The sequence below is a fragment of the Balaenoptera borealis genome (genome assembly GCF_965194805.1).
Source record: "Balaenoptera borealis genome assembly, chromosome: 19".
Taxonomy (NCBI): domain Eukaryota; kingdom Metazoa; phylum Chordata; class Mammalia; order Artiodactyla; family Balaenopteridae; genus Balaenoptera; species Balaenoptera borealis.
Genome location: NC_138878.1, coordinates 23,908,906 through 23,920,681, shown reverse-complemented (window position 1 = coordinate 23,920,681; position 11,776 = coordinate 23,908,906).

Below are 11,776 nucleotides of genomic sequence, written 5' to 3'. Positions count from 1 at the left end.
GGCTTCAGTAGTTGTGGCACACGGGCTTAGTTGCTCCGTGGCATGTGGGATCTTCCCGGAACAGAGATCGAACCCGTGTCCCCTGCATTGGCAGGCGGACTCTTAACCATTGCGCCACCAGGGAAGTCCCCCTATTGTGTTTTTTCTTTTCCTTATAATAATTATTGAAGGAAGTTAGGGAAATGATTCTCAAAAATATAAACAGCCTCAGAAAGTTATGTGCCCCTCAAAAAATCATTTCAGCCCTTGAAATTGCCCACAGCAGCTAATAGCAGCTACACCAGTCTCACCCTTTAACCCAATATGCTGTACTCATGTAATTTTTTATGTATACTTTGACATGAAAAATGTTGGGAAGTGTTTTGAAGATAAGAAAAAAATGGTAAAAATAAGTTATTTTGAAATAACACTGTAGCATTCGTGTAAGGAATGATTTGGTTGGGGATGGTTAAGAGGAACATGGGTTAGGGTGGTGAGTTCTTAGTATAACTTCATGTCAATATTATTGTAATATTCAAAGTGGTGGTAAAGGTGATAGATATGGCAGGTTTGAAATTCCGTTGGTGGTGTTTGTATTATTCCACTACAGCTTTTACAAGTGGACTTCAGTTCTCCCAAACAGGGAAAAAAATCATATAATCCAGAATTAGGTATTTCAGCAACTTCTTAACTCTCAACAAGTTATTTAAGGCACATTCAAATGTAGAAAATACCTGTAATAGAATCGGCTTGTCAGCTTCAACTGAGTTTACTTATTCACTCTTTTTTTTTTTTTCAGAATATGCGATCTTGCGGTCACTGCGTGTAGCATACCAGCCATATGTATTTAAGCAATTGAATGAGAAGGGGGAACTTAAAATGTCCCACTGCTAAGTACTAGGTGCTTTAGATGTGTGATCTGATTCAATAATCACAACAGCTGAGGAATCAGACCTCTACTGTAGTGTGTTACTTACTCAGGGATCCCCAGTGAGTAGAATAAGGATTCAAGTCCAGGGCTGTCTGTCTGATTCCAAACTCCATGGTCTTTCCTTTAATCATGCTTCAACCTATGTTCAGTAAAACTTTACAGTTTTAGACTTTGTCACCCACTGTGCAATAACAGTTTTCCTGTGGGAAACACATTTATACTGGAAAGAGCAAAGAGGCATGTGCTTCTTTGTGCCTGTGAATGTGAGTTTGTGTGTGGTTACGTATGTGAATTTCATGTTTTCAGTGTGGAGTGGACCTGACAGAACGTTGGGCTCAATGAAATTCTTGAAATTATATCACCAAAGCATCCATCTCTCACAAGGGCAGCATCAGAGAAATACCTACAGAGGATAGCAAGTAGCACTTTCTAAAATAGTCTCATTAGTAAAAAAAAAAAAAAAAAAACTATTTCATTAGCAACCAAAATAGGCTTTTCATTTTAACCCCTTATTAATAGTCCTATTTGATAAACACAGTCCCTCAGGATCGTTTCAAACCGAAGTGGAAATCAAAAAATCAAAATATTCATGATTCATTGAAACAGCTTCAGATGTTTAACCTTTCTAAAAGTTACTTCTAACATTCATCACCCAGCAACTGCAGCTGAGTGATAAGGAAACAAGGCAGAGACTGGAGAAAAGGAGATTATCAAGTATGAACAGTTAATTTGAGTACTTCTCTCAAATAGAGTAGGCAACATATGTTGAGTTTACTGTCTTATACCTAAATGCCAAAAGAATATTTTTGAAAGGAGTACAGCCATCTCAAATTATTTTTTTCCTATAAATATATTGATTTAAAAAAAAAATATTTATTTAAAATTGAGTCTAAACTAGAAGCACCTTAGTCCCCATGCTCTGGTTTCTTTTTTTTCTTTCTTTTTTTTTTTTTATGGAATTCAAGGTTACTGTCTCCTTTCTCTTTAATATTATGGTCAGTCCCTTACCACACTCTGCTGGCTGCATAACGGTATCCATGCTGCTCTCCTCCACAACCTCAGACATGAGGTCCACCTCTGACCACATGCAGTTCAGCAGACTGTGAACAGCCAGTCTTGCTGGGTCTTCGTTTTCATGACCTGAGACTTCAGTTTGTGTAGTAGGTTCTTTGAGCTTTTTCAGGAAAGAGTCAGTCTTCTTGGTGCTCTTACTTGGAGAACCTAGGACTAGTCTGTGCAGTCGGGTACGCTTCGAAGGTCTAATCCTTTGGGAGATCTTACTTGAAGACCTTGAACTAGACCTCTCAAAATTTTGAGATAACCTAGACTACTTTTGCAGTAGAACTAAGGCTGGAGTTTTGTGGGGGGAAAACTGTATCCTCTGTCTACTGGGCTGTTCTGGCCTTTTCCCTTTTTCTCACCCCTAATGGCTCCATAGAAAGCTGAGGACCAGGAGAAGGATGATGTTGGGGTCAACTTGTCCTTCCCACTTCCATGGTTATGGGAATGCCTTTTGGAAGTCGTGACTTTTTCCTTTATTTTTCTTTGGGATTCAGTATTGTGTTGGAAGACCATCTGGCTTTCATCCTGTTCACTCATATAAACTTTACTCTGCAAGGTGGAGTTGAGGGATTCCATTATAGAACTTTTAGCTGTTTCTACAATAGGCTTGCCCATCCCTTGCAAGTTGCTTACTGGTGAGAGATTGGAAGTTTCTGCTGACATGCTTGAAGTATCCTCTGAGGGCAAGAATGTGTTTGTAGCACTTGCAACATACATGATAAGACTCTACTGTTGTGTTGGAAGCGCCTTGCCTGGCCATGTTGGTTCTGCTTCCTCCTGGATCCATGAAGGCTGATCCTGCCAGCACTCTGTTTATTTGTCCTGAGTCTGCATGTTGAGTTTCTTCCCCCACCAGCATTACCAAAAGAGGTGGCCCCAATAAGGGACCATGTGAAGGCTCCTGATGTTGACCTGATATTGATTTCCTTCTCCAGGAAGTTCCATAGCCTGGGCAGAGTGGGAGGAAAAACAAGCAAAGTAGAGAGGCAAGTGAAACCAAAAAGGTCTGGTCCTCTCGCCTCTGTAGCTGAAAAACTCAAAAGCTTATAATTAGAAGAACCTTTGAGATTATCAAGTGCAGTCTCCTGTTTATGCAGAAATTCCCTCTATAAAATCTGCTCGTAACAGTCTTGGGAGACAGATTATGGATCAAAGGAAGGACTTTCTAATAGTTAAAAATGTCCCAGACTACCTGAATTTGAGTAGTAAGTATTCAAAAATACTTTGGACGGTCAGGATGCTCTCTAGGGCATAACAACATTGGGCATGAGATTAGAGGAACTGACATCTGAGGAATCTCTGGAATTCAGCATTGAGGAACACTTTGGAGAAGTACAAGTAGCCTCTCTGATGTGACAAGTCCTCCAAATGGTGGTTTACATGGTCCTGAACACTTCTAAATGCAAACCATTTTGTAGAAAACCAAAGGCTTTTGCAAGACTAGCTTTTAGCTGCTCTCCCAATGCTCCTTGGTCTTGTCTTCTAGAACCTCTGCAAAGACTTACCACTGAGCTCTTGGCCTCTGTCTCAAACACAGGCTTGTCTGTTATGTTGTGTCTGCAGCTGGCATGGCCTGGGTGCTGCTGTAACTCTCCACTGATAGTATCAGAGGTGAATGAGGGGACTTTTGCATTAAACAGAAAGATCTTTTGTGTCTGAAGTGGGGCACAGCTGAAAGGCAAAAAAGAACAGCCAGTGGCAAACTTCAGCCAGAGCTGCTGCTTTCCAATATCAGGGACACATATTTTACAAACTTTAATGTATCAACCTCATTAGCTCTAAGGTCTTACTAAGCTTGTGGCCTCTTGCCTGGATGTCACGTCCATGTCTGGCATATTCTTCATAGCTTGTGGCTAATCTAGCCAGCATCATGGCAGTAGGTTGTGCAAGGCTATGGCTGGACAAGGTAAGACTTCGATGCCCACTGTCACCATTAGGACATGGCTGTGCACATCGATCACATCTCTTTTGCTGATCTTGGTTACATTTGTTCTCAAATATTGGTGTGTTCTTGAATACAGTATATTCTCTTGTACAGTTGTCGCTGTAGTTTCCCTGTGGGCGTATTAAGCATGTGCACTGCAGGGCTGCATCAGGGCTTGTAATATGGAAATAGGGATTTGCTGCTCAGGGCTATCTTTATGAGGACAGTTCCTCATGGCTCCTTTACTTTTCCCTTACCACACCTCGCAGGGCTCCCATGTTCCTGCTTCTCTGGCAGATGGGGGAGCAGCATCCTCTGCTGTGGCTCTCAGCCTAAGAGCCCTGGAAGGGAGGGAGGCTCCTGAGTGACTGAGGATGGTTTGACACCTTTCTGACTTGGACCCAGACCATGCTGCCTAGGGCTTGGAGACATGGGCACGCTCAGGAGGGGCTTCTGCGAGTCTGACGCCCCTAGTCATCATGTCTGCTTTAGATGCCTCCAAGGGAGCTGCTGCTGTTCTTCCTCAGGAGCCTCCAACTGGGCTTAGGCCAGCCCACGGGGCCCCTTTTATCCAGTCCTGCTCATTGTGACCTGTAATCACCACACATCTCTTTGTCCCTGCTCCCCAGCAGCAGCCCCTTCAGGACAGCGTCTCTGCCTCTGCGTGGCCAACTGGGAGAACCCACCTGGGGTGTGGGCAGGGGGGTAAGCTGAGTGGCTAAATTGGTCTTTATGAGGTATGGAAATGGGCTAGACAGGAGAGATACTAGCCAAACAGATAATTGAAGGTAATCTTACCCCACATTTTCCTTTTGACATAAAAATGAAAGGCAGTAGGGGGTCAGGTCCTAGTATTAATTAATGATAGAAGATTGGCCTCTGCTCTCTATTTTATCTAGTTTTATGTATTCTATTAAAATCATAATAGTATAATTTTTATGTCCAACAGCAATGATTGTGTGTGCAGCAGTGGATGAAAGAAACTTATTTCTTTGCAGGTAGTCTCTGAAATTTGAAGAAAGCAAGCAGAAATCTCTGTGGAATATTTACTAAAACTAAGTCAGATGGGGCAGAATTTATTGTGGAATTGGAGACACTGAGCACATCAGATGGATAGAAGTTCAGTATCCAAGTGACTTACAGCTTATCAGCTATGTCAAGTACCATGAAGTTATCCCCACATAGCAGTGGGCTTCTCATTTCCCGTTATTTGGAGAGTGCAGAAATATCTACCAAGGGTGAGTGCATTCCTTTTGGTTATTTTGATTGCTGTTCTTCAAGATGTTTATATTATTTTTCCTCCATGTGAAATATGTATGTTATACCTTAAATGACTTTAAATGACTTAAGGACCTTAAAATTGTGTGTGTGTGTATATATGTATGTATATATATGTGTGTGTGTGTGCATGTATATACATATATAAAACACTATCCATAAAGTTTGATGTTAACAAACTCAATTAAATATAGCTACTTTACTTCACAGTTGAACACTATGTGCTAAAATATAAAAATGATACCTTTCTTTCATTTTATGCTACTGTTTACACTTTTCCTCAACTGCTTCCATCAAGTGAATGATTTTGAGCAAATGATTGTCAGTGCAAAGAACCACAGGTTAAAGCAGACAAATGGTATATCTGGTGCCCTTCTTTCCACCTTGATCAACACAATAGCATTGCCTAGTTATCAGAGCAAGGTTCTGAGACAGCCTGTACTCAAACCCCAATTCTGTGCCTCCTAACTATGGGATATTAGGTAAGTTTCTTAAACTTTCAGAGCTATATTTTCTTACCTGTAACATTGGCATAATGGCATCTGCTTTAGAGGTGTAAAGTGAGAATTTAATAAGCTACTGCAGAGGAAGCTTTTAGTTTAGGGATTGATGTTTAATATGTTCTTACTAATGAGTTTCAAGTATACCTTACACATAGCCATCAATCTAGATAAAAAACAAAAATTTCTAATTGAACAGCTTTTTCCGTCTATTTAGGGCATTAGATATTCTCATTACTTGCCCTGTGTAGACATAGGTAATATACAGAGGTACTGCCAACAAACTCCGTTCTATTGTGGAACAGAGATCCTGGGAAATAAGTAGCCCCTTTCTACTTAGTTTTGCCCTGACCTATGTGGCAGGTGATCTGTTGCTTCACTCTCAGGATTTCTGCCCACTTTTGGCTGAGGAGAGCATAGAACATAGCAGGCATTTTTATAAAAGCCCAACATCCCAAAACACACCACCGGACTCGGTCCTGCCCACCAGAAAGACAAGATCCAGCCTCATCCACCAGAACACAGGCACCAGTCCCCTCCCCCAGGAAGCCTACAAAACCCACTGAACCAACTTTACCCACTGGGGTCAGACACCAAAAACAATGGGAACTATGAACCTGCAGCCTGCGAAAAGGAGACCCCAAACGCAGTAAGTTAAGCAAAATGAGAAGACAGAGAAATATGCAGCAGATGAAGAAGCAAGATAAAAACCCACCAGACCAAACAAATGAAGAGGAAATAGGCAGTCTACCTGAAAAAGAATTCAGAGTACTGATAGTAAAGATGATCCAAAATCTTGGAAATAGAATGGAGAAAATACAAGAAACGTTGAACAAGGACTTAGAAGAACTAAAGAGCAAACAAACAATGATGAACAACACAATAAATGAAATGAAAAATTCTCTAGAAGGAATCAATAGCAGAATAACTGAGGCAGAAGAACGGATAAGCGACCTGGAAGATAAAATAGTGGAAATAACTACCACAGAGCAGAATAAAGAAAAAAGAATGAAAAGAATTGAGGACAATCTCAGAGACTTCTGGGACAACATTAAATGCACCAACATTCGAATTATAGGGGGTCCCAGAAGAAGGAGAGAAAAAGAAAGGGACTGAAAATATTTGAAGAGATTATAGTTGAAAACTTCCCTAATATGGGAAAGGATGTAGTCAAGTCCAGGAAGCGCAGAGTGTACCATACAGGATAAATCCAAGGAGAAACATGCCAAGACATATTAATCAAACTATCAAAAATCAAATAAAGGAAAAAATATTAAAAGCAGCAAGGGAAAAGCAACAAATAACATACAAGGGAATCCCCATAAGGTTAACAGCTGATCTTTCAGCAGAAACTCTGCAGGCCAGAAGGGAGTCGCAGGACATATTTAAAGTGATGAAAGGGAAAAACCTACAACCAAGATTACTCTACCCAGCAAGGATCTCATACAGATTCGACGGAGAAATTAAAACCTTTACAGAGAAGCAAAAGTTAAGAGAATTCAGCACCACCAAACCAGCATTACAACAAATGCTAAAGTAACTTCTCTAGGCATGAAACACCAGAGAAGGAAAAGACCTACAATAACAAACCCAAAACAATCAAGAAAATGGTAATAGGAACATACATATCGATAATTACCTTAAATGTAAATGGATTAAATGCTCCAACCAAAAGACATAGACTGGCTGAATGGACACAAAAACAAAACCCGTATATATGCTGTCTACAAGAGACCCACTTCAGACCTAGGGACACATACAGACTGAAAGTGAGGGGATGGGAAAAAATATTCCATGCAAATGGAAATCAAAAGAAAGCTGGAGTAGCAATACTCATATTAGACAAAATAGACTTTAAAATAAAGACTATTACAAGATACAAAGAGGGACACTAGATAATGATCAAGGGATCAATCCAAGAAGATATAGCAATTGTAAATACCTATGCATACAACAACATAGGAGCACCTCAATACATCAGACAAATGTTAACAGCCATAAAAGGGGAAATTGACAGTAACACAATGATAGTAGGGGACTTTAACACTGCACTTTCACCAGTGGACAGATTATCCAGAATGAAGATAAATAAGGAAACACAAGCTTTAAATGACACATTAAACAACATGGACTTAATTGATATTTATAGGACATTCCATCCAAAAACAACAGAATACACTTTCTTCTCAAGTGCTCATGGAATATTCTCCAGGATAGATCATATCTTGGGTCACAAATCAAGCTTTGGTAAACTTAAGAAAATTGAAATCATATCAAGTATCTTTTCTGACAATAACACTATGAGACTAGATATCAATTACAGGAAAAAAATTGTAAAAAATACAAACACATGGAGGCTAAACCATACACTGCTAAATAACCAAGAGATCACTGAGAAATCAAAAAATACCTTGAAAAAAATGACAATGAAAACACAACGGCCCACAACCTATGGGATGCAGCTAAAGCAGTTCTAAGACGGAAGTTTATAGCAATACAATCCTAGCTCAAGAAACAAGAAACATCTCAAATAAACAACCTAACCTTACACCTAAAGCAATTAGAGAAAGAAGAACAAAAAAACCCCAAAGTTAGCAGAAGGAAGGAAATCATAAACAACAGATCAGAAATAAATGAAAAAGAAATGAAGAAAACGATATCAAAGATCAATAAAAGTAAAAGCTGGTTCTTTGAGAAGATAAACAAAATTGACACACCATTAGCCAGACTCATCAAGGAAAAAAGGGAGAAGACTCAAATCAATCTAATTGGAAATGAAAAAGGAGAAGTAACAACTGACATTGCAGAAATACAAAGGATCATGAGAGATTACTACAAGCAACTATATGCCAATAAAATGGACAACCTGGAGAAATGGACAAATTCTTAGAAAAGCACAACCTTCTGAAAATGAACCAGGAAGAAGCAGAAAATATAAACAGACTAATCAGAATAACTGAAATTGAAACTGTGATTAAAAATCTTCCAACAAGCAAAAGCCCAGGACCAGATGGATTCAGAGGTGAATTCTATCAAACATTTAGAGAAGAGCTAATACTTATCCTTCTCAAACTCTTCTAAAGTGTAGCAGAGGGAGGAACACTCCCCAACTCATTCTATGAGGCCACCATCACCCTGATACCGAAACGAGACAAAGATGTCACAAAAAAAGAAAACTATAGGCTAATATCACTGATGAACATAGATGCAAAAATCCTTAACAAAATACTAGCAAACAGGATCCAACAGCACATTAAAAGGATCACACACCATGATCAAGTGGGGTTTATCCCAGGAATGCAAGGATTATTCAATATATACAAATCAATCCATGTGATATACCATATTATCAAACTGAAGGACAAAAACCATATGATCATGTCAGTAGATGCAGAGAAAGCTTTTGACAAAATTCAGCACCCATTTATGATAAAAATCCTCCAGAATGTAGACATAGAGGGAACTTTCCTCAACATAATAAGGGCCATATATGACAAACCCACAGCCAACATCGTTCTCAGCGGTGAAAAACTGAAACCATTTCTTCTAAGATCAGGAACAAGACTAGGTTGACCAGTCTCACCACTATTATTCAACATAGTTTTGGAAGCTTTAGCCAGAGCAATCAGAGACGAAAAAGAAATAAAAGGAATCCAAATTGGAAAAGAAGAAGTAAAACAGTCACTGTTTGCAGATGACATGATACTATACATAGAGAATCCTAAAGATGCTACCAGAAAACTACTAGAGCTAATCAATGAATTTGGTAAAGTAGCAGGATACAAAATTAATGCACAGAAATCTCTTGCATTCCTATACACTAATGATGAAAAATCTGAAAGAGAAATTAAGGAGACACTCCCATTGACCACTGCAACAGAAAGAATAAAATACCTCAGAAAAAACCTACCAAAGGAGACAAAAGACCTGTATGCAGAAAACTATAAAACACTGATGAGAGAAATTAAAGATGATACAAACAGATGGAGAGATATGCCATGTTCTTGAATTGGAAGAATCAACATTGTGAAAATGACTCTACTACCCAAAGCAATCTACAGATTCAGTGCAATCCCTATCAAACTACCAATGGCATTTTTCAGAGAACTAGAAAAAAAATTTCACAGTTTGTAGGGAAACACAAAAGACCCTGAATAGCCAAAGCAATCTTGAGAAAGAAAAACAGAGCTGGAGTAATCAGGCTCCAGACTTCAGACTCTACTACAAAGCTACAGTAATCAAGACAGTATGGTACTGGCACAAAAACAGAAATATAGATCAATGGAACAGGATAGAAGCCCAGAGATAAACCCATGCAGCTATGGTCACCTTATCTTTGATAAAGGAGGCAAGAATATACAGTGGAGAAAAGACAGCCTCTTCAATAAGTGGTGCTGGGAAAACTGGACAGCTACATGTAAAAGAATAGTATTAGAACACTCCCTAATACAATACACAAAAAGAAACTCAAAATGGATTGAAGACCTAAATGTAAGGTCAGACACTATAAAACTCTTAGAGGAAAACATAGGCAGAACACTCTATGACATAAATCACAGCAAGATCCTTTTTGACCCACCTCCTAGAGAAATGGAAATAAAAGCAAAAATAAACCAATGGGACCTAATGAAACTTAAAAGCTTTGCATAGCACAGGATACCATAAACAAGACGAAAGACAACACTCAGAATGGGAGAAAATATTTGCAAACGACGCAACTGACAAAGGATTAATCTCCAAAATATATAAGCAGCTCAGTATAGCTCAATATCAAAAAGACAGCCCAATCCAGAAATGGGCAGAAGACCTAAATAGACATTTCTCCAAAGAAGACATATAGATGGCCAGGAAGCACATGAAAAGCTGCTCAGCATCACTAATTATTAGAGAAATGCAAATCAAAACTACAATGAGGTATCACCTCACACCAGTTAGAATGGGCATGATCAGAAAATCTACAAAAAACAAATGCTGTAGAGGTGTGGAGAAAAGGGAACCCTCTTGCACTGTTGGTGGGAATGTAAACTGATACAACCACTATGCAGAACAGTATGGAGGTTCCTTAAAAAACTAAGAATAGAACTACCATATGACCCAGCAGTCTCACTACTGCACATATACCCTGAGAAAACCATAATTCAAAAAGAGACATGTAGCACAATGTTCATTGCAGCTCTATTTACAATAGCCAGGACATGGAAGCAACCTAAGTGTCCATCGACAGATAAATGGATAAAGAAGATGTGGCACATATATACAATGGAATATTACTCAGCCATAGAAAGAAATGAAATTGAGTTATTTGTAGTGAAGTGGATGGACCTAGAGTCTGTCATACAGAGTGAAGTAAGTCAGAAAGAGAAAAACAAATACCGTATGCTAACACATATATATGGAATCTAAAAAAAAAAAAAAGTTTCTGAAGAACCTAAGGACAGGACAGGAATAAAGATGCAGACGTAGAGAATGGCCTTGAGGGACACGGTGAGGGGGAAGGGTAAGCTGGGAGGAAGTGAGAGAGTGGCATGGACATATATACACTACCAAATGTAAAATAGATCGCTAGTGGGAAGCAGCCACATAGCACAGGGAGATCAACTCGGGTGCTTTGAGACAACCTAGAAAGGTGGGATAGGGAGGGTGGGAGGGAGATGCGAGAGGGAGGGGATATGGGGATATATGTGTACATATAGCTGATTTATTTTGTTATACAGCAGCAACTAACACAACAATGTAAAGCAATTATACTCCAATAAAGATGTTAAAAAAATAAAATTAAATAAAAAAAGAAAAAGGAGGGGAACTCTGGCTTGAATGAGGACAATGGCCTGTGGCAGATATGGATTAAAGGAGGGAGAGGATTTTAGTGTCTTAAGGTCTGGAAAACTGGTAAAATACTGGACAGTAACCAGAGCCTGAAGAAAGAAAGTTATGAATGGGTTTTTGAAAGATGAGAGTGATGATCCAGTAACTGTGAAATTTGATCCGTTTATTCTATGACTATATCCCAAGATTTTTGAATGTTGAAAAAAGCAAATTCAATCCTTCATTCATTTATTTGTTCCTCCATTGAACCTACATTGAATAAACACTTTTTGCTGC